Here is a 21,706-nt window from a genome sequence, read left to right as displayed (position 1 = left end):
TCTTGTCTGTATTTAGGAGGCCCACTTAAAAAAGAAAACAGGAATACTTAGCCAAATTTCCTTACTACTTACTTTTATTGTCATTAGAGTTTAGCTACTTGGAAAGCAAGTATTAAAGCAGTATGTAAAATAGCGCAGATATGCATATGTTTTTATTCCTTCAGTATAAATCTATGACATAATTTTCAAGGGGTTGTTTTTTAATTATTTAATGCAAAATGTGCTAAATGCAGAGCTTGTGTATATATACACCCTGATATGTGCTATTATTTTTCTCTGGAACCCATCCAGGTATATCAAATCCACAGTGAGCAACACAGGGCCTTCCAGTTCATGCTATGCTTATAGTGTATTGAATTTGTCTGGCATACTTTCAACAGGAGCAAGTCTGACGAGAATTTTTATAGCACAGAATACCTTTTTTTGCCAGTGAAAAATTTCAGTTTTGGAAATGATCTGACATTCCATACAGACTTGTAGACTGAAATCAGATATTGACATTACACCATACTCTTCACGACACAGGATACTGAAATAATCTCGGTTGACAACCTTTATTCTAAATCACAGACCATTCACTGACCTTGAAAGTAGAACAAAGTCCAAATCAATTTCTTTTTCTCAGTGTGGCACAAAAATAATCAAGTAGCCGAAGGTGATGCCCGTATGTTGTAGGAATATTTCAAAGACTTTTTTTTTCTGTTCCCTTGTCTGTTTTGTTTCATATTTTGACAAAAATTTGAACTGTATAAGACAGGAGTATTTAAAATATAGATATAAAATCTCAGAATGTGCTGTGGCAAATATTTCCCTACGCTTTTGTATTAACAATAAAGAGAAAAGATGACTATACTCCAGTACTTCTTGAGATTATTTTTAATCATCATTGAATGATATAGTGCTATTTATAGACAGAGAAGAAAATATAATTTTGCTTTCTTGATAGTATTCATAACTGTTTCAGTTGAGCGTAGATTTTAAAAATGTATTGAAAAAAAACATCAGGAAAAATGCCAAATCCTTTAATGTGTTCATAAGATTTATATATATATATATATATATATATATATATATTTAAATCTGAATATTATATTCAGTTGTTAGAACATCTAAATAAGTTTTTGTTTCAGAATTTTTCAGGAGCCAAAGATTTTCAAAATGGTCAAAATCTATTATTTCATTAGGCTACAGTCAACTTTTTTTTTTTTTTTTTAATTTGTCTAATAGTTTCTCAACCATATAGAGGTCAGTGTTCTGCCTCAATGTTAGATGTTGTTTTATAAATGAAATGAACTACTTTCTACCAAACCAGACTTCTATGCGTATTTCAGAGTCCTAGAAAAGGAGAGCCTTGCACATGTAAATAATTTGAGCTCAACAAGAAGAGGGGACTTAGCAAATGTTTCTAAGTTACAGTACTGAGACATTTAGAAAAGATGATAAGCACTTACTTTACAACAGGTTCTCAGGTTTAGAGATTGACTGGGACATTCTGAATGCTATAATAAATGTCAGAAATTGGAATACTTGGAGAGAATCAGTAGGCAAAATGATGAATTGAAATTATTGATGGTATACAGCCCACAATCTATGAGTAAACGTTTCAACTTTCTTTTAAATCTGCTACAGAACCATGTTTATGATAAGCTTTGCTGTACATTTTAATTGTATAGAAGTAAAAAAAAACAATTAAATACAAGTTACTTAAATGCACACTGCCAGATAGGGAGTGGACAAGGAATAACTGTATTAATTACATCTATTTTCAGCAAAAAAATACAGTCCCTGCATTAAAAGATGGCCCTAATACATAGATATTAAATGCTTCCAGAAGTTCTCTAATGCACTTTTTATTGTTTGATATAATCCTAGTCCTGGGCAAAGTTGAACAGCTCATCTGCTGTCATGGTAGAGTGTGTCCTTCCACAGCCAGTAGGTGTTTGAAGGGTTACTGATGCACCGTCTGCTAACTTGGCCCTAATAATGTGAATAATTAATGGAAAGATCCCAAATGTTGAATAACAGGTTCAAATTTGCATTGAGGATAAACATATTTATATAGCTTTAATGCAATTACTTATATTATTTCCTAATATCAAAGCAGCTCTTTCAGAGATTTTTGTATGTAAAGCCATCTATTCTGGTAAGTTATGAAAGCACATTACAGGGCTTTGGCAAACAATTCCATTTTATACAGTGCTATTACAGAGGAGCTGCCTAAGCAAATCAAGTTAGCAGTCTGCACATCAGAGCCTTAATCATCTGAGTTTGCCTTTGCATGCAGTAGCAAATAGGGCAGTCATTCATATTATAATAACCTCTAATTTAAGTTCAGCCAGTGTTGCAAAACCAACAAATTGTTTAGATATTTTGTTTCTGATATGAACACTTATTAGATCAGATTTCAGAAGACATATGATGGCTAACCTTTGTCAATATCATGACTGTATACTGCATAGAGCTATTGTGTTTGTTTTGTGGGCATAGACAAAACATTGCATAGATGTTATCAACGATCCCTTAGTGGTCAATCAAAATATAACTTATTCCTGTGCAGTACAGGTAAAATATATATCTACAAACTCTCTTTCCGGGGAGAGAAGACAAGATTTCATGCTAGATCAAATCATGTAGATTAAATGTCAGCAGCCATAAACTTCAAGTAAGACTTGGAGATTCAATTACTGGATTATGCTGGGCTGTTCTAATTCTTCATAAATCTTTTATATAAGTCTTTTGATTTCCTTACATTATATCTGTGATGATAAATTATTGTGTGATGAAACAAACATATAGAAGCACCCAAAATTAAACTTGTTAATAAAACCTCTGTTAGGAAGCAAGTGTTTCATTAAAACCAGAAGTTGTTATCATAATCTAGAAGCGGTGTGGACAGGACATTGTTCTGCAATAATGAACATATTTCTCAATTTAATGTTCATATATTCTTTGAAGAGGACCAATTTCCTCAGTCAGTGCACTGCTCAGCTTTTGAGTGTTTTGTTGTGTTTCTGTTCGCACAGACATTCTACCATTCAGCATCAGGACAATTGTAGATAGGGCATCCTCCTGCTATGCAGTTCTACAGCATAGATTATTGCACAGCTTTCTTTAAGAATAATTATCTTCTGGTAGTTGATATTTCCCATTTTACATTCTCTCATATTGACCTAGAATTCATGTACAAAATACATGTTTTTTTACACAAATTACATACGTGTGTTGCTGTTCTTTTTTCCTTAACAAGTTACAAGTCGTGTCAAAAGTCTGCTTTAATGTTATGTTTAAAAGTGGATACAAATGTCCTGAGAGTTTCTTGATTTTGTTAAAGCCCACTAAAGAGAGGTGTATTTCCACCGATTTCAGTGGTGTGACCATGCAATGTATGTCTGAACAAAAGCTGAAAGTTTGTTATGTGATGATTTTTTTCCCTCAGTTGTCTTTTCTGTTATACTTCTAACCATGCAGTGAGAAGAGAGCAGTGAAGTGCAGTTTATATTTCTGTGTCCCAGCACATCTTCATCTCCCAAACTTTTAGTTCTTAATAGTTTTCTTTTTCTCTTTTTTGAGTTCTGAAAGGATCCAGCCATCACAGGAATCCAGACATTATGTTTTTCATTTGTGCTGTTTTTTGTTTGTTTGTTGTTGTTTGTTTTGTTTTACCATTTAATAATAATTCAAGGAAGCATTTTTCAATTTTTAATAATTAATTCTCTGAAAATTAAGCATACAGACACTGTAACTACCTCTCTTTTCCCCATGACATCTATCATTGTTATTAAATGACTCTAGAAACACCACAATCATTGGAAATCCTGTTGAGATTTAACAAGTGGCCATACGCTACTCTCGATTAGAGGAAGCAGAGGGGAGCAAGATGCACCTGAAAAACTGTCAAATGTAGGCAGAGCTGAGAGTTTACTACATTCCCACTTGGGTACCCCAGGACGTATTTTTGCAAAGGGAAAGCTCATTAGCTGCAAGAGAGCAAGTAGCAGTACTCTGTGAAAACTTGGGATACAAGGTATGTTTTCCATCAGGGATGTATATATTACTGCGCTCAGAATATTAATATTTCCCACTAATTCTCCCTGCAAATCTTCACAGGTCTAGAACAGAGCAATTCTATTTAGCTCATTGTGTGTAATTTTTTTTGCTACAAAGAAGGTGCAGCAACACACAGTTGTTTTGGCTTCTCCATGCCTGGTTTGCTCTCAGTGTGATCAGAGAGAAGGAATCCTCCTTGAAGATTTGGAAAACTAATGAAATACTGTGAAGTTAGTTCTTTCAAAGATGTACATTTTAATGTAACCTTTGCTTTGTATGTATGTGTTTGTGTTTGCAATTTGTATATGCATGTTTTTAAGGGCTTCCAAAACTATTCCTTAATTTCTAGTTTTTGAATTCTCAACATGTTATTTTCAGTTTTATGTATTCCTACAAGTAAATTCAATATATATTTAATTATGGGTTGTTTGATGACCTGTACAATTGATATCACATTTTTTCCTCATTGCAAAACATTTATCTTAGATTTTAAAATAGATTCAGTATGATAGATGGAAAGCACCTTCATCTGATGATGCTGAAGGAGACTCTGGATTTCAGCTCCAAATCAAATCCTGTGGTTTGCAGTTTAGCAGGAATTTGGTTCATATGCCACATACAGCAGCCAAGAGAACTAAACCAGACATTTTTTCCCCCTGATTCATAACTTCTTGATTCTCTGAGTGGATACCAGCCCCTATGTCAGAAGGTCTGTTTGCATGAGCTAAGAAAAATCTGGAAAAAACAATGAAATACAAAACAACAGCAAGATCACAAAGAGGTATTCCATTTTGTCATAAAATCCAATAAAAGCTGGGATTTCTTCTCAAGTATTTACAAGAGACTACAAATCCTTCACCTCTCTAGTGCATAATTTGTGTTCCAGTCTCCGAGTTCTTCTGAGTAAAAGATACCTCTGTTCTGCACATCCTATATGTGCAGTCACTAGCAGGAACTTATTAACCAGCTACACAGAAGAGCTTGCAATGTATTTTCTTTCTGTACTGTGGAAGCCACCAGTTTTCAAACTCCTGTAAGACTAGAAGAGCACTCACTGTGGCAGCATAAAAACACCTAAGATCTGGACTGCCTACTCTGGGAGATTAGTGTCTTCCATTTCAGTCAGGTCCCAGTCCTCTTTTGGTAAGGTGCACTTTGTTCAACCCATGCCAGATTCTCCATTCACTGCTAAACTGTAGATTACCTGATGTTACAGGGATCATCCACAGAAGATCCATGACTATATTCACCTTGCAAGATAGTTCTTTTTGCTGAGCTAACTTCTGCTTCTTACTTTTCTGCACAGTAGCTTTTATTCAGCAAAATGAATTGCTGAAAGTTGGAGCTAAACTTCTCAGCTAAGTCTGCTCTTCTAGTCTACAACTTATAGTGCATGATAATTCCTTCCTTGTTTTGTTGTTTGTTTTTCAGCCATCACACGCCCTACTCCCTTATTATTCCCTTTAAGAATACATGGCTTTTCTTAAAATATTCGTATCACTTAAAAATACTTCTATCAGTTTAAAGAAAAAAAAAAAAACACACCTTTATTTAGATCTCTTTTTTCTAGCAGGATGTCCTCCTAGGGCTGAGGTGTCACCTCTGAATTACGTTCACAAAGGACAAACCAATTCTGAAGTGAGTACCGTTGCTTCTTTTTAACCATTAGCACTGATATTTCCCATGGTAGTTGCTTTTTAATAAAGTCTAAATGCATGTATTTTACTGCTGAAACACTATATTAAAGAAAGAGTTAGACTTTGTCTTTTCAGTGCCCTCAGATTAAGACGTGGTGCCTTACTGGATATACATAGCATAGGATACTTGAAAAGATTCCAGGGCCACTGGGAGAGGTTATTTACTGTGTTATGCAGGTGGTGAGTCTAAATGGTCTAATGATCTTTATGCCCAGAAAAATCTCTTATTCTACATAATACTCTTTGTCACTTATTTATCTACACTTAGGAAAGGCTGATGTATGACTTATTTTACTGATGGCATACCCTGTGTCCCAGTACCATTGTTAATGTGCTGTGATTCTTTATTCAGTCATTAAAGTACTATTAAAGACCTCAATATTGGTCTTTATGTGGTCACTGGAAGAGTTTTAAGCAGGTTGTTATTACTCTTAAACTGTCTTGCACTATTCAGCATACTCTAAGCAGCAATTACAAAACGGGTTACTTAACATCAAACATGCACACAGTAAGCTGGTGAAATATGTTTCAGAGGTATAATTCACCCATCCACCAGAGCACAATAAAACACCATCTGTATTTCTGATTTTATTGGTTCTGTCTGCTTTCATCTGTTGCCTGAACATTTTATCTGTTCATACTGTTTTTTCTAATGCAATAAAAAGATCAGACAGTATTTTGCCCTTTATTTTAAGTGTTTGCTGCATTTAGAGGTAAATAACAACCACTTTTTGTGTTGTATATTTTCAGACTCTTGAAGGAAGAAAATATTTTGAGAATAAGCATGCTCTACTGCATGCAAAGTATGGTTTAATATGAACAGCCTCTTCTTAACATCTTGTTTTTGTTTTGCTCTTATATGTACCTTTACCTGTCCCTTTCTACTTCAAAAACAAAGGAAGTGGAGTGGAGGAACTGATTTCCTTACAGTAGATTTGCATGTTGAATTAGTTTTCAAGTACACCTACCTTATAAAAATTTCCCCTTGTACCATTTCCTCCAGTTGTCTCCACAGCAACTTGCTTTGTCATCTTCTACAGTTACTATGGAAGTGGATGCATGTGTTCTTATTAATCTAGCCAACAACTTTATTCCCAAGACAGCAGCATCATCCATTAGGGATGGGTAATAAAAGTGTCCCTATATTCTCCCATCTGCTATCCAGGCTTCCAGGAGACTCACCTCTCTACCAGAAAGGTGGCAGAGATAGAGCCCATCAGCTTGTGACCTGCATGGATTGTTTCCAAAGTGTGATAGTGCTTGATTCTAGGCCTCAACCTGCAAAAAATAAGTTCAGATTGGAGCATTGATTTTTCGATACTGTGTCCTCTAGCTTACTAGGATACATCTCTGGGAGTTAGGGAACTTATGTTTGTTCATGCATTTTAAAGGAAAAAGTGACGCGTGGGATGCATAAAAAAGAAATTCGGGAAATACAAAATTTAACCAACCACAAATGCCCTTAGCCATGTCTGAAATGCTGTAGAAAGGTGCATCACAACACAAAAATTAGAGAATTTCAGTACAATTGTCTAATTTGAACTAATTTCTGACCATAGGGATCAATCAGGACTCTGAATCATATACTTTCCCATAAAAGAATGCAGGTGAGGCCACCCTATAACTTATTAAAAGACTGAACAACTCTTTTTAGCATATGGCAAGTTCCATTCCCTTCAGCTCAGAGGAGCCCAGCAGGGTTTTAACTTGGTGGTGGACAAAGTATGGGTCCCCCGTTTATTCTATCAAATCTATTGCCCTTTGCATGTAGAAATTAGGAATTAATTCATCCAGAGACACGCAACAACTTAGTCATCAAGGCTTCACAGGGAGAGGAAAGATTTGGATTCCAGTCCCTGCAAAAATGGAGTCTAAATCGTTTACATCAGGAGTGTGATGAGTGGAGATCCTCTCTTACAAGCAGATAAGTCTTTTCAGAAATGAGCTGACACTCTGAGCACCAAAACAGATCACAGGAACTACAATAAAAATCAGTGTTCTGCCAAAGCTAAAGGGATAGGAATCTGTCAGGGAGAATGATGGAGCAAGAAGAATTTATTATAACAGGCAAAAGAAAAAAGCGAGTGAAAAGTGTAAGGAACTGGAAAGGACTTTAAGGAACAGAATGCTGTTTAATGGGGAAGAAACTGAGAGACAAGCAGATTACAAGCAATGTGATGATTAGCATTTTTTTCAAGACAATTTGCAGAAGGTGACAAGTTGTAGATTAAAGGCTTTGATTTGCCTTTTTCTCACTCTGCTCATGTACTTATATCATTCATTCAATACAATAACCTATCCTAAGCAGTTGTAGGAAGCAGCATTTTTTGTTCACTTTTAAATAAGGAAAAAAATTGGAATTTGAAGTATGCATTTCTTTAATAGCTAGAGGGTAAAATAAGGAAGTATAGCTGAGTGACTTTTTTGCTTGTCATTTGATAAATTAACATTCAGCATAGGAAGTCCAAAACTATTCAGTTCACATGACCTCAGTCTTTGTCTTCATTTTAAAATAGTATCAAAATGAAAACATTCATTCCTGAGCTTGGAAGACCCTAATTCTTCAGATATTCCCTTAATGGGAGTCATGAGTATTATTTTATTTGGGAGTCAGAAGAGCTGAGATAAGAAGCAGTAGCAGCTTTGGGATTTCTTTCTTCCTTCCTTCTTATTCCTTTCTATTCAACCAGGAAGAAGTGCAATCTAGGTAAGTAACAGCAAGACATCCACATTAAGTTAGCAAGTGAGGTTGAAAAGTCATCTTACAGGCTTTAGAGGAGCTGATACTAGTAGAAAAACTGTGCCTGCAGATCAAAGCCAAAAGATATCAAACATCCTTCGATCTGCTTTCACAAATCAACAAAGTACATAACCTTGAAAAAAAATGTCTTCCTCTGGTTTGTTTCCCCAAAATGAGAAACGGCGAAAGCCTGTAAGTAAAGAGCGAATATGAGATGGTTGTCAGTGTAATGTCAGCTTCTAGCAGAACAGAAATAACTCACAAATCTCGGAATAAGTTTGCTGCTGCCTTGCACGTTGTACAGTCTTTTAATCAAAAGCCAGAATGAATAGTTTCCATCCAGCCTCAAAATACCACGTTGTATTATGCAGAAAGAGGACTATTGCAGAAATGATGTTTTTTCCTGTATTTAAGATCTAAAACCACTACTACGAAGGGTTCTGCTTGAGTAATGACCTCAGTGGCATTCCTTTTTCCTTTTGTATAAAATATATTTTGGCTTATGTTTTGTTTCAGCATACTTCTATAAATCCTCCTGGGACACAGTATGTGAGCCCTTCCAGGATGTGACCTTTAGATATTGACAGAGGAGGTGTATATGCATATATTCTCATATGGTAAGTTATGTATTGATCATAATGACAATTTTCCCTGGTTCCTTTCTGAACAGTTTCATTCTTAGGTATTTGTATGACATCACAATATAATTAGTCTTCCATAACATATAATCTTTGGGTCAATTCTGTATTGTTTAGAGTCTTAAACACTGTATTGCATTTTGATAAAGACATTATATAATTTAATGCCAGTATACTATAATATCTTCCATCAAAAAGTGAAACATACGTAATAATCTATGATGTGAGGCTATTCACTTATCTATCATTGCAAAACTAGAGCCACAGATAGACCACCTCCTATCCCTTTGTGGTCAGAGGTAATTCTTTTTGCTTATTAGCTGTGTGTTGGTTTTACAGATCTTGTCACTGGTGCCACATTTTATGTGACCATTTTCTATTGTGGAGTATTCTCTAATGACTACTGCATGGCAATTTAATACAAAACTAAATTCCAGTGGGTGGTGACCAGTGTCTTATCTACTTAACTATTTAGTGCATACAGAAATTTTCTCTCTGATTTCTTGACTCACAAGGATAAATGATTATCCTTCGGAAGAAACTTACTTGTCTTCTGGTCATGCGTGAGGCTGCATCTGAGATCATGATGCTTGACCGCAGGCACAAGGCCTTTTTTTGTGTGATCGAAAGGAGTGCTGTCACCAGTTGCATTGCAGCCCTGCAGCTGATATCCCAATGCACAATACTTGCAATTGGCATAGCAAGCCAACCAGCTGCAGATCAAGATAAGCAGCTACATCTCTCCCTGCCTGCGGCCCTCACTACATAGTAATTAATGTAGGCTTTCAGTACTCCAAGGGTTTATGCCTTGAGAATTAGAGAGGATATACATCTTCCTAATGATGCTGTGCAGCACTGAATAGACATGGTTGTTTATGGTGAAACAAAACTGTGATGTAAATAAGGAATCAGTTAAATCCAGTTAACAATAATAGTTTTGAGTGGCAAAGTATCCAACTCCACGAACCTCAGTACATAATGATAGCTTGATATAAACGTCTTCTAGAAATTAAAATTCTGAAATGCTGCATTATATATATAAGAATTAACGAGTTTGGTTTTTTTTTTTTCTTTTTTTTTTTCCTACACTCTCTATTTGGTCTTCTAAACAAAATACTAATCAATGAATTTTTCTATAGATCATATTACATTTGTGTATATATTTTATACATTTACTTAAAAATTCATGGACAGATCTGAGTATACTGCTCTTAGGTTAGTCTAGGTTTAGCAAGTATTCAGAAAGCAGTCTTGCCAAAGCATGCAAAAACATTTTGCTTGCCTGTACTAGTATCTTTTTCTGATCAAAGTAGGTTATTCTTTTGGACATACATTTTCTTACACTGAAAATGCCTGGAAGCATAACAGGAGTAAATTAATTGCATGGTAACAGTTACAGCACTCCCCAAGTTCAAAAAGATGCAACGGGTCAACAAGCAAACAGTAAATGAGAATATGAAAACAAAAAGTTTCTCTGTATCTTTTTGCCAAGGATGTAAGCTGGCATTGTTGCTCTTAGAACAGCATCTTGGACCTCTGCGGCATCTCAAAACATTTTCTGTTTCTGTTTCTTGACTTTGTAGCAAGTGCTGAGTTTTGCTTGGAGATTTTAGCTTTTAATGAGTGAAAATCTGGGTGAAGTCCAGCTAAAGACTTTAACTTTTTCCTGTAATATCTGCAATATTGAGTTAAATTAAATAGGGCAAAACTGATCTCCAATCAAGTAAATTAGAGTTTTTCTGTTGACTGTTAGGTCGATTTTCATGCAACACCCCTAAATTTTAAGGAAAAACTTTGCATTAGGATTAACTAATACTACAAAATCTTCAGTCATGTAGTACATGATCCCATTAAAGCCATCTGTAACATCCTGCCTTCAAATTATAATTGCGGTGCATCATTAACAATGAAACCGAATTGCAAATAATGATTGTAGAGAAAGAAAACTACTGTACTGACTTCAGTAGGATCAGCATTTCATTTAGAATAATCTTGTCTGTAGAAGATCATGGCCTGTGTATGGAGATGCCTATGTAGATTTCAGTATGTTAGAAAGATTTTTACTTGTATTTATTGCATTATTTGTGCAGAGGATTAACTTTCAGATGGGATAAACATTGTTAAAAGTCAGAAATCCCATTAACTTTAATGAAGCCATACTGCCTGAACATTCAGCTTATTGTGTATGTTCATTGTATTGTTTTCTATTTATCTACAGAAGAGTTTTGTGCCTGCAGTATCTCCAGCATGTATGGACGGTTAGTCTGAAAGTACAACGGGGACAAAGAAACAAACTTTGCCAAAGAAGCATCAACAGGACTATCAAAAAGCTACTTAAAATGTTAAAGGATAGTATTTGGAAAGAAGTGTTGGTATGCCGATGGTCATGTGGGGTGATTGCTTGCTTTCTTCCCCTCAGTGATGCTGAACAAGGATGTACCTTGCTTAATGTCAGCTGAAGGCAGCAGAAATAGTCAAAGCAGTTTATGGAGTTCTGATACCTGTGTTGGAGTGTGCTGGATTTCTAGAGTTGCTGGGGAGAAAATATCTGTTTTCTAGAAGTGTAAAACAATGTGAAGTTAAATTGCTGATGTTGGTAAATATTTGAGGAGGGCACTAGGCCTATTTTTACAGGCAGTGAGTCCAGGAACCAATGATCAGTTGCCTCCTGAAAGACATGATAGTCCTGTTCCACTCAAGTCTGCACTTAGTCACATTTCTTTCACAATCTGAATATTTGTGTCTGGCACTCACAACACCATTTTTCTAATATTGATACAGAAGCTGATGAATCTACAATTTATAAGTGGCCAAATGCATGTTCTCCATGGCAGGGTAGGGATTGGAGCAAATGTAGCAGTTAAGTCAAATAATAAAAGCAGAAAGAAAAGAAGCCAACTTTCCTTCTCTTACTGTCACCTTCAGAAGGCAATTGTCAGAGAGACTGTTTCTGTTCAGCGTATATCAAGGAACGGATCTGGTTTAGATTTTTGAGAATAACTTCAGCAGGTGAGTTAGCTTTTATGTACTGCTTAGTGAGGTGGAAAAACATATGCTGTAGTCTACCATCCATGCTGCCCAGCTAGGGCAGTGCTGCCTGTGCTATAGCCTTCCCAGCCTCAGCTGGGGAGGCTTTGGTTTGTTTGCTTCATGAAAGTGGAAAAGGGGATATAACTTTTTAACTTTTTTTTTTTTTTTTTTTGCTATTATTATTTCCAGATTAAGCCCATTACACAGATATTATTCATATTTAAAAATTACAACTTCAACCGCAGACAGAGTATGAGATTAAATGTTATGGCCATTTGGACTGAAGGGAAACTATTTCTGCAGACTGTGAAGACCTAGGGTTTGGACAAAAGTGACTCTGAGATCACTTTGGAGGAAGATGCTTGAACGTGCTTCTGAAGGCAGCTGTTTCCTTTCACTTCTGCCCTGTACCAAAAGAAATGAAAGAAGGAAAAGAATAGAAAGAAAAACATAGGAAGAAGGAGAAAGACAGACGTGAAAGACAGCATTCATGTACAACTGAAGTGGTAAGTGGACAAAATACTGGGAGAGTGAGAAGAGAGGAAGGTCACTGTCCCAAAGGACAATGCCAGATGACTACAAGCATAGATTAAGAATTTTGCAGATATGAATTTTATGCTCATCGTTTGGTTTTTTAGCATAATATGCACTGCTTTATTTTCATGACTGTTGGTAAGGGACCAGATTGCTCTAAAGGCAAATATTTTATTGTATACATATAGTGGGATATTCAGAGACGTTGTTGACATTAAGCCTACTCAGATCAGTTATGACAACTGAGATGACAAGAACAAAAAAATCTACCTGATGGTCTCTTACAACTGATATGCAAGAATATCCTCTTGTTTTCCTTGCATAATTATAACGCGTGTGCCGAGATCTCCTGATGTTGCACAACCCTTTATTGCTAAAATTTAGCCAGATTTCTGTGCTGAATCAAAAATGTTCGGTGTTGAAGTGAGAATGCTTTGGCTTTGAATACAGAGAGAAGGAGACATTTCCCATCACTGTGACTAGTCTTTTTGTAAGTAAATTAAATGGTGGCTGCACAATCATTTCTGACAGAAATTTAAAACCAACCAACAAAATAACACACAACCAAAAAACTGTTTAAAATTATCGTTAGCAGGGAATAACTGTTAGCATAAGTGTACATTAGAAACTTTTTCATTTGAACACCAGAGAATACTTTTTTCTCCTACAAAATAGCTAAAGAAGTTCAAAAAATACTAAAGTAAACCATCGTTCATGTTCATATGAATTCTATATAACTGAACAATCAGGGCTTCAGATGCTGTTTACTTCAGAACCGTTTGAGTTTTTCATCACTTTATTGTGTTTATCTTCTGTTATGTATTCATTCTTGGATTTGAAAGGAGTTGAAAATAATACAAGGAAGCCTAGGGTAGGACAGGAGTAAACAAATGTAACTGTCTATGAGAAATGACGCTCACATATTTCTCATTGATCCCTGAAAAATTAGATGAGCCTCAGACTTACTTTTGGATTTATCTGCCCTGGTTGTGTTAATGTCTTAGGGCATTCCCAAAATACCCCGAAGGAATAAAGTCCTTATTTTATCTCCTTTTTCTTGTAAGAGCAAAGATGAACAAAGTGAAATATCGATTCAATTGCTTAATAAACTGATAAACCTGTAGGAGAAAAATGTTTTCTTCTGCATCATTTGTCATAAATGAAATTATTAAAATTAAAAAAAAAAACAAAAAACAAAAAACAAAACAAAAAAAAAAACAAGAAAACCCTGGTGGCCTTTGCCAGAAATTGGATAGACACAGTAATCTTAAAACAATTGTTCCTTCAGTCTTCCTAATCTCTGAAGACAACTAAATTAACACAGAAATCAAAGAGCTTTCATTCACCCTGAAGCCAAGTGTTCTTAAAACCACAAAAACTCTTATTGATACAATTTATTGCAGAGTCTGTCCTGAAGCAAAAGAAGTAACTTTGCACATATTTATTTTAATACTTTTGTCCTTTGACTAAAGCTTGCTTTTGACTTGCATGGTCCCATTGAAGAGCAACGCCTGGCAGTAACATGACTTACTTAATACGGCCTCAGTGCATACTTCATCTGTTTATGCAGAAGCATCATTTTTGGGCACACTGCTGAGAATAAAAAACAAAGTTGACACACCAAAAAGGAAAAACACTACTTACCAATTTTCACTTATGCTCTACAAACAATCCCCATTGAATGTAATGCATGGATCTGTCATTCATAGAAATGCGTAGCCAAATAAGCGTGAAACAAAGTTGGAGACATTTTTCAAGATACCCCTAAAGTAAAGACAAGCTTTCAGAAAACATTTATCTAATAAATAAATTGATGAGGAATACCAGAAGAGACAAAACAAAACAAACAAACAAAAAAAAGCAGAGGAATTGTAGTTTCAAAATGCACCCAAGCTAGGGAATTGGAATCTGTAGTCCTCTGCAGTCCTCTGCAGACATCCAGAAAGAGCTTATGCCATTCAGAGACACATTCAATCAAACAATATATGTGAAATGACCCTCAGTGAGCCAACTTCTGATCATCCTGTAGATTTTAAAGAGGTATTCCGTGTCTACCAAGGCTCTGGACTGGAAATGTTGTCCAAATGCTCCTTGAACTCTGTCAGCTCAGGGCTGTGACCACTGCTCTGGTCCATGCCCACTACCCTCTGGTGGAGCACCTTTTCCTAACACCTGTCCTGACCCTCCCTTGACATGGCTCAATAATGTTCCCTCGCTGTAGGCTGCCATGAGACCTCCACTCAGCTTTCTCTGCTCTGGGCTAAGCAAACCAAGGGGCCTCAGTCATTCCCTCCAGACTCTTCAACATCTTCATAGCTCTCCCTTGAACATTCTCTAATAGCTTCACATCATTCATATATTGTGGCCTCAAACCCACATACAGCACTCCAGGTGAGGCCACACAGTACAGAGCAGAGTGGGACGATCCCTTTTCTCGGCTGGTGGCAGCGCTAGACCTGATACATCCCAGGGTATGTTGGCCTTTTTTTGGTTGCCAAGGCACAATGCTGACTCACATTCAACTTGCCATCACTCAGAAACCCCAGAGCTCTTTCTGTGGGGCTGTCACTAGCTAGTTGTCCCTTTGTACATTTATCGAGGCTTGAGGCTATAAACTAACATTTCTGGAATCAGGACTCTCCAAAGTGCTTCTAACAAAATACTCTATCACATCTTGTCACTTTTTATTCAGTGTAAGTAAGACAATTTCTGAGATCAACAATGAAAAGCAATACATAAAATCTAAGACAAATGATCATAAATGGCCCTGCCAAGAAACTAGATCATATATAATTTAATGGACGTAGAAGGTCATTCTAAATGCATTAAATAAAAAATCACATTACAGACAGCCAAAGCAGATTCTTATGTCATTGTGATATTGAGATGGAGAGATAACACAATTGAGAATAATTTAAAAGGGAAAACAAAACATGCAAGGTGTTTTAGAGTGTACTTTGTTAACTTTTTTTAGGGTTACATCTTAACAACAAAACAACAACAGTGGTTACTTGGCACATATTTAAGCTGACAAATGCCTGCAAAGTTTTTACAAAGTTTAAGCGTTCAGCAAACAGAAAACCACACCTTTCTACAGCAGTGTCATGCTAGGCACCACAATATGAAACACCACAGTCATATATCATATCAGGACTCCTGAATTCATCCTGTTTTGGAGTACACAACAATAATTCAGATTGAGATTAAGGATAGCATTTAATAAGGGAAGATGAATGGATGCTATCATCTGTATTAAATATTGGCAGAGTAAGCACAAGAAAGCACTGACTCTTATCTCCTTAAAGAGTTGAAAATGTGTGTGCACATTTTCATAGTATTATTCGCACAGAATTTGTGTGTTCATTTTCAATCACATGGGAATTTTTTTAATCTAATTTTTCTCAGCAATATTTGAAAACGTCTCGTAAAAATAAACTTGGCATGCTTCCATGTCAAATTATTATGGTTATTTTAATTATGCAGAAAATTGAAGCTGATAGTGCTATTTTACATGGTAACAAGACATTGAAGTAAGCAATGCAGAATATAATCAAAATTGCAAGCACCGTGCCTTATTGCTGTTGCTGCAGAAATGGAACTGAAATGGAAGTTTCCAAAAGTCCACCACTTCCCAGCAACTGGTGTCCTCTGCAAATGGTTTTTAAAAAAGGCAAAAAGGCCAGAGGGAGACACAGTGTTGGAGTGTTTCTATAGAAGATATGAAAATGCAATAGCAACATGAGAGTAGTAAATACCAACATGCACCCAGTGGAGATTTAAGAGCCAAACTTCACATGCACTGCCTGCGCTGCAGTGTGTGGTGTTTTTTGGAGAAAGCATTTAAAAAGATCAAAAACTTGCAAGAGCATATGCCTGCTGCCTTTTACTGCTCTGGAGCAGGGCTGAATGTAAAGGACTCTTTCAAGCATCTCTATTTCACCCCACATGTTTGTGGGATAGAAGATGATGTTTCCTTGCATATTTCTTTCCCTTGAACACAATAGACCAAGTGAACAACAATAGACCCTGTGAACAACAAAGACCAAGCTTTTAGTGATGCTCTTGATAGTCTAACTTGAAGAAGGAGCTGTACTTTTCTGCCATAGTTATTGCAACAATTCTCCTTACTGCAGATAAAAACATTTGGTAAGATTTCCCTATTTTCCTTAACTCTCGCTGATTTCAGGCAGTCTCACTTCCAGTAGCCTTCATCAACCTGAAGTGTGTTTCTCTTCATTTGTACAAGAACTGCATAAATGTATTTCTGCCTTCTTTTGAAGGAAATCTTGGCATCAACCCAACTGGCGTAATGCATATATATCTTCCTGCGCAATATGTTTTTATCTTTCCCTCCCATTTAGTGGTTTCCAGATCACTCCCTCTGAATTGTCCTGTGGCACTCGCAATGGGTCTGTCTTGGAGCTATCCACTGAGACAGATGCTTTTAAAACCTTGAAGAATCAGATGTCTTCCTGTTAGGGCAATTTCTGCTTGAGTTAACCAGTCTATTTCCATGTTTTTCTTAGCTTAAGGGTCTGCCAAGTGCTAGGAGCCTACATTTCATTTAATTTTAGAATCTTCAAAATATTCAGCATGCACTAAAAACTAAAGAGTAATTCACATCTTACAGTTTTCATGTAAGTGGAATGATGCACTAAAACTGAGAAACTTTATTTGAAAGTGATAAGATAAATTACTTCTACAGTTCACTAAGATATCTGTTGGTCTAGAACTGTACCCATCAAAGACTAAAGATTGACTATTTTTTCTTTCCTTAATGGGATTTATTTTTCCACAACACATGTTGTTTGGAACTGTGATATAAGTTCAATTTTTAGCGAGTTTGCAGATGAAAGTAAAATCTGAATCTGTTGCTTGTAGCTGGAAAAACATCTCTATTGTAAACGTTGCTGTGTAAGTGAACAGTACTAAGAAAACATAAGAGAGAATATTTAAAGCTACTGTATTATATTATGGTAGTTAAAAGTTTTTCTACATCTGAATGTCTCCCTTAAGCAAATAGTGATGAAGCTGTGATGAAAAATGATTGTTTCATTTCTGAATTTTGAGCTGGCAAGCTATAATCATTCTATCAGATTTTCTCACAACTTCAGATTGAATTCAGATTGTTTCCAGTACCTGGGAAGCGTGAGACTTATGTGAGCCAGTGTGAGATGAGGTGCCAGAGAAAAAGTTCAAAATCACTCAGATGGAACAACTTTTAAGATGGGCTGTGATTTTCAGTATCTAAAAAGATAAAATGTTTGCTTCCTGAAATTAGTATTTGAATTTCTTTATGAAGCAATGAGAAGGGCTGCATTTAACTTATCATGATGTCCATAGCTCAGAAAATTCAAGAACTTCTGGTAGTATTTTAAGAAACTCGAATAAATGTCAAAGAGCATACAATTTATACAATTGCTGCACTGAAAGTAATGTCTCCTGTTTTATTATGCTGGCCCATCACATCAGAGGTGGATGCTGGTGGTTTGGCAGTAGAGGTTGAACCTTCTCCATTACGTGTTGTTTCCATGTGACAGATGGCAGCAGAGGGGCAGACTGACAAAATGGTATCTGAAGCAAAGGTGTGTCACTGAATTCCTCCATGCAGTAGAAAATGGAACCCAGTGACACTGATCAATGCTTGCTGAATGTTTCTGGATCCAACCTGTGGCTATGAGCACAATGAGGTGGTAGGTGATGTGTTTCAGCAGTGATGACAGTGACAGTGGCTCCTCCACTGATGCAGACTGTTATGAACATAGCATGCAGGACCTTGTTTATCACTGGTAAAAATGCACAGCTAATGGTGATTAAGATGTTTGAAAATAGTGTTTTGTAGCTGAGAATCTACTCTATCAAATAGTGTTGTCATGCTCGTTGTACCTATTGTAGTTTCCATGGGCATAAAAAGGAGGCATGCCTCTGGAGTGACCAGTGTAGATCCTGATAGTCTCCTTCAGCTTTTCTCAATTAAAAAAATAATTTTCACCTTTAATGTTTTTAACGAAACTTTTATAAATTAAAAGGAAGAATGAGAAAAAGCAATGTGATATTTCCCAGAGATCTATATATTCTGTATTGTTTCTTTCTTCTGAGCTTTCAAGGAAAATAAAATAACATTGAGTAGATCCATTTTCTATGGATACCCACAAACAGGCTAGCCACTATTAAAATGCAATTGAAAAAAAGAAACACGGTTTTCCATTTACGAGAGATCGTTCAAAAGGCAATTGACTACATCATCTTTTCTCTCTCACAGTTCTGACAAAAGTACTAAATATAACCTCAAGAACCACTTGGGATTTTCTTAATATTTCTTTGACAAAGAGCTATTTTTTTGTGAACATAGAAAGTGAAATACACACAGGCAGTAGGAGCACGGAGGAGCTTATCCTTATGTAATTTCTGGTATAAGCAACAAGAGGCTCACAAGCTTTGTTTATCTGGATGCTATCAGTGAGGATGGTGGTGGCAACACCAGCTCCTGACCTGCCAATCTCTCTCAGAGAGAGACAGCTATTTCTCAAGCAAACACATAGTTTGCCTGCACTGTATGTGCATTACATAGTCAACTCCTTCCAAAATACCTTACCCAATATGCCTATGTGTGACAGCAGCTGAGGGCAGCTGAGTGTAACCGGAAAGTTTTGTTTTCTATTATATAGCATGACAGTATGTTTGTGCCTGTGAAATGTGGGATAGAAACACAGCAGTCCTGTCCATGATTCCTAAAGCTAAAATCCTAAGTTTGTGCCACCTGTGTTAACTCTTGGCATTGCACTTATAGCCAATACTGACCCCTGTTTACAGAGCACTCTCCAGTACCGCATGTACAATCCAGAGCTGAGATTTCCTGAGGAGAAAGTACCCAATGATGGAATTTTACTTTCCAAGTGTGTGGACGACTGAAGGGCAGTTTGAAAAACCTTCTATCAAAATTAGAGGATACTTGAAATAGTTTAGAATCTGCTTCTGTAAGTTGCTCAGAAATCCATTTAGTTTAAAATAGAAACTCAAGCAGTTACAGAGCAAGAATGTACTGCTGGGCAGGTGGAATAGAGTAGCTTCTTGCCTGGTCTTCTTGCTACCTCTGCACTCACTGCAGAAATTGTGTCTCTTCCTTCGTCCAAAGTCAGAGGAAGGACCAGGAAGGGGGCCAAAGCTCAGTGTAGCTGGCTTGTATTCACACATGAAATTCATCTGATGGCAGCTTTCCTCTGCGGTAGGCTTTGGGATGAGGAGGAGACAGATGTGAGAGCACATGCGAAAGCTGGCACGGGGAAACACAAGCAGTCAGTGGTGCCGCTGGTAAGTCTGGGAACCATGTGCTCTTTAAGCAGTAATAAGTCACTGGGTTTAATATTCATTTTAGGTTTAAATACCACAACAACTAATAGCAATATGCATTATGCAAAATTGCCACAATAACTGTAGGCTTCAAAACAAAGATAAACGATGCTATTTTCCTTTACATATTTTTATACAATTATATAAAATAAGATTGATAATGCCTGCTGACATTTTCTTCCTTAAAATTCTAGGCCAATATTGTGCTACTAACTAGATTTCAAAAGCAGGAGATGAAAATGATAAATTAAAAGCAATGCCAGATGTTTGCATATTTACCCTTCCATTTCAGAAATCTCTGTATTTATCTACATGATCTTCTACTTTTATTATCTTTTATTTTGTCTCCCTGTAATCTCATTATTATATCTTAATTCTAACCTGTTCTGCTTTTCACAGTAAAGCTTGCTGTAATCTTTTCTGATGACACTAGCATGGGAAACATTTTTATCAAATAGATAATAACAAAATAAATTACATTTGTTCATTCTGCAATAAATAATATGATCTAAAGTTCATGATGTTGGGGGCTAAGGCTGTAAAACAAGATGATACAATTCATGATTAGCTTTCTAAATAATGAATATTGAATCAGATATAAGTCATAGCTTCAAAACTCATGAGTTTTCAGAATTCAGGATCAATAAAAAGTTGTATGCTTTAAGAAAATTTATTTTGTCAGTAGTTCCATTTATGAGCCAAAACTATAGCTAATAAGGGACAAAAAATAGACTGTATATTTGTTGTGTGCCTGTATATATGCACTTAAATAAAAAGCTGAACTTGGATGTTCTTGATAACTTCTCCCCTTTCCTCTTTTTTTGGATAAATGGACAGTTTTGTATAGTTACTCATTTAACATAAGATCAGTTTGGTTTCTGAGAGGTTCATCTGTATGGAATCTCACCACTCTTCCTAGTGAAAAATAACATTAAACCAGGGAGATGAGGAAAAAAAGTCCTCTTTGCCAATGTACAGATAATTTATTTATTAAATGTTATTTCCATCCATAAGTAATTGATTACTATTGCATAAGATCTTCTGCATGAGCCCAGCAGAGTTATTCTCAGACAACCCAGAAGCTTTCCCCAGTGCTCAGGTTTGTCACGACTGACTACTTATCCAAGGGGCTGACTGCTAATTGTTTGGTCTTTATCACATTTCAAAACGGAACTGTTCTTTTTGAGGTCTTCACCTGCAGAAAATATATATGGCTGCAAAATACCACCAAAACAGAGATTACCACTTAAGATTTCTTTGCTATTTCTTAACACAAGAGGAAATAGCAGTCCATCAGAAAGGGGATAGGCGGTTAATGCATCTTATTCCTGCTTTTCACTGGTCTCGGATTAACCTGTTTGACATTTTAGATCTTCCTGATACGGCTGCTTATTTTAGTGGAATCCCAGCAATGTGAAGTTACAGCAACACAGAGTTGAGCCAAAACCCAGCTGTTTTATGATTCTGTTAACTGTTCATCTCATTGGGAATTGCCATCTCCTGCCAAATCAGATGTGATTCAAAGGACATTTAAAAATGGATGTGATGATTTAGACATGTCCAGACGATCATTTAACTCGTGCAATGTGAAAATGTAAGTTTTGCTCATTTGTATATGCCACTGGCCTTGTAAGGGCTAGCCTATATTTGTAGGTATTTCATTGCATTCT

General features: G+C 36.3%; 1 protein-coding gene and 1 long non-coding RNA gene across 28 annotated transcripts in view; one reads left to right on the top strand and one right to left on the bottom strand.

Moving 5' to 3' along the window:
• The window catches only part of LOC104910714 (uncharacterized), a 288,940-nt gene that overhangs the window by 20,121 nt on the left and 247,113 nt on the right, over window positions 1-21,706 (bottom strand). For 8 of the 11 annotated variants that reach the window (XM_085222846.1, XM_085222849.1, XM_085222848.1 and 5 more), the window contains one exon: window positions 14,218-14,279. The gene's annotated coding sequence lies outside the window, so the exon portion shown is untranslated. Of the gene's footprint in view, window positions 1-6,415; window positions 7,023-14,217; window positions 14,280-21,706 lie in introns of those variants that run through there. The other 3 variants (XM_085222852.1, XM_085222853.1, XM_085222850.1) reach the window with 3 other exon arrangements.
• Window positions 1-21,706, top strand: part of LOC116216567 (uncharacterized) — a 488,234-nt gene that overhangs the window by 450,431 nt on the left and 16,097 nt on the right. For 13 of the 17 annotated variants that reach the window (XR_014883027.1, XR_014883040.1, XR_014883033.1 and 10 more), the window contains 4 exons: window positions 5,621-5,685; window positions 9,001-9,101; window positions 11,341-19,997; window positions 21,407-21,630. This is a non-coding gene — a long non-coding RNA (uncharacterized LOC116216567). The remainder of the gene's footprint in view (window positions 1-5,620; window positions 5,686-9,000; window positions 9,102-11,340; window positions 19,998-21,406; window positions 21,631-21,706) is intronic. The other 4 variants (XR_014883043.1, XR_014883041.1, XR_014883032.1 and 1 more) reach the window with 4 other exon arrangements.

This window comes from Meleagris gallopavo, chromosome 4 (genome assembly GCF_905368555.1).
Source record: "Meleagris gallopavo chromosome 4, MGAL_WU_HG_1.1, whole genome shotgun sequence".
Lineage (NCBI taxonomy): Eukaryota > Metazoa > Chordata > Aves > Galliformes > Phasianidae > Meleagris > Meleagris gallopavo.
This window is presented reverse-complemented; position numbering and strand designations above follow the sequence as displayed.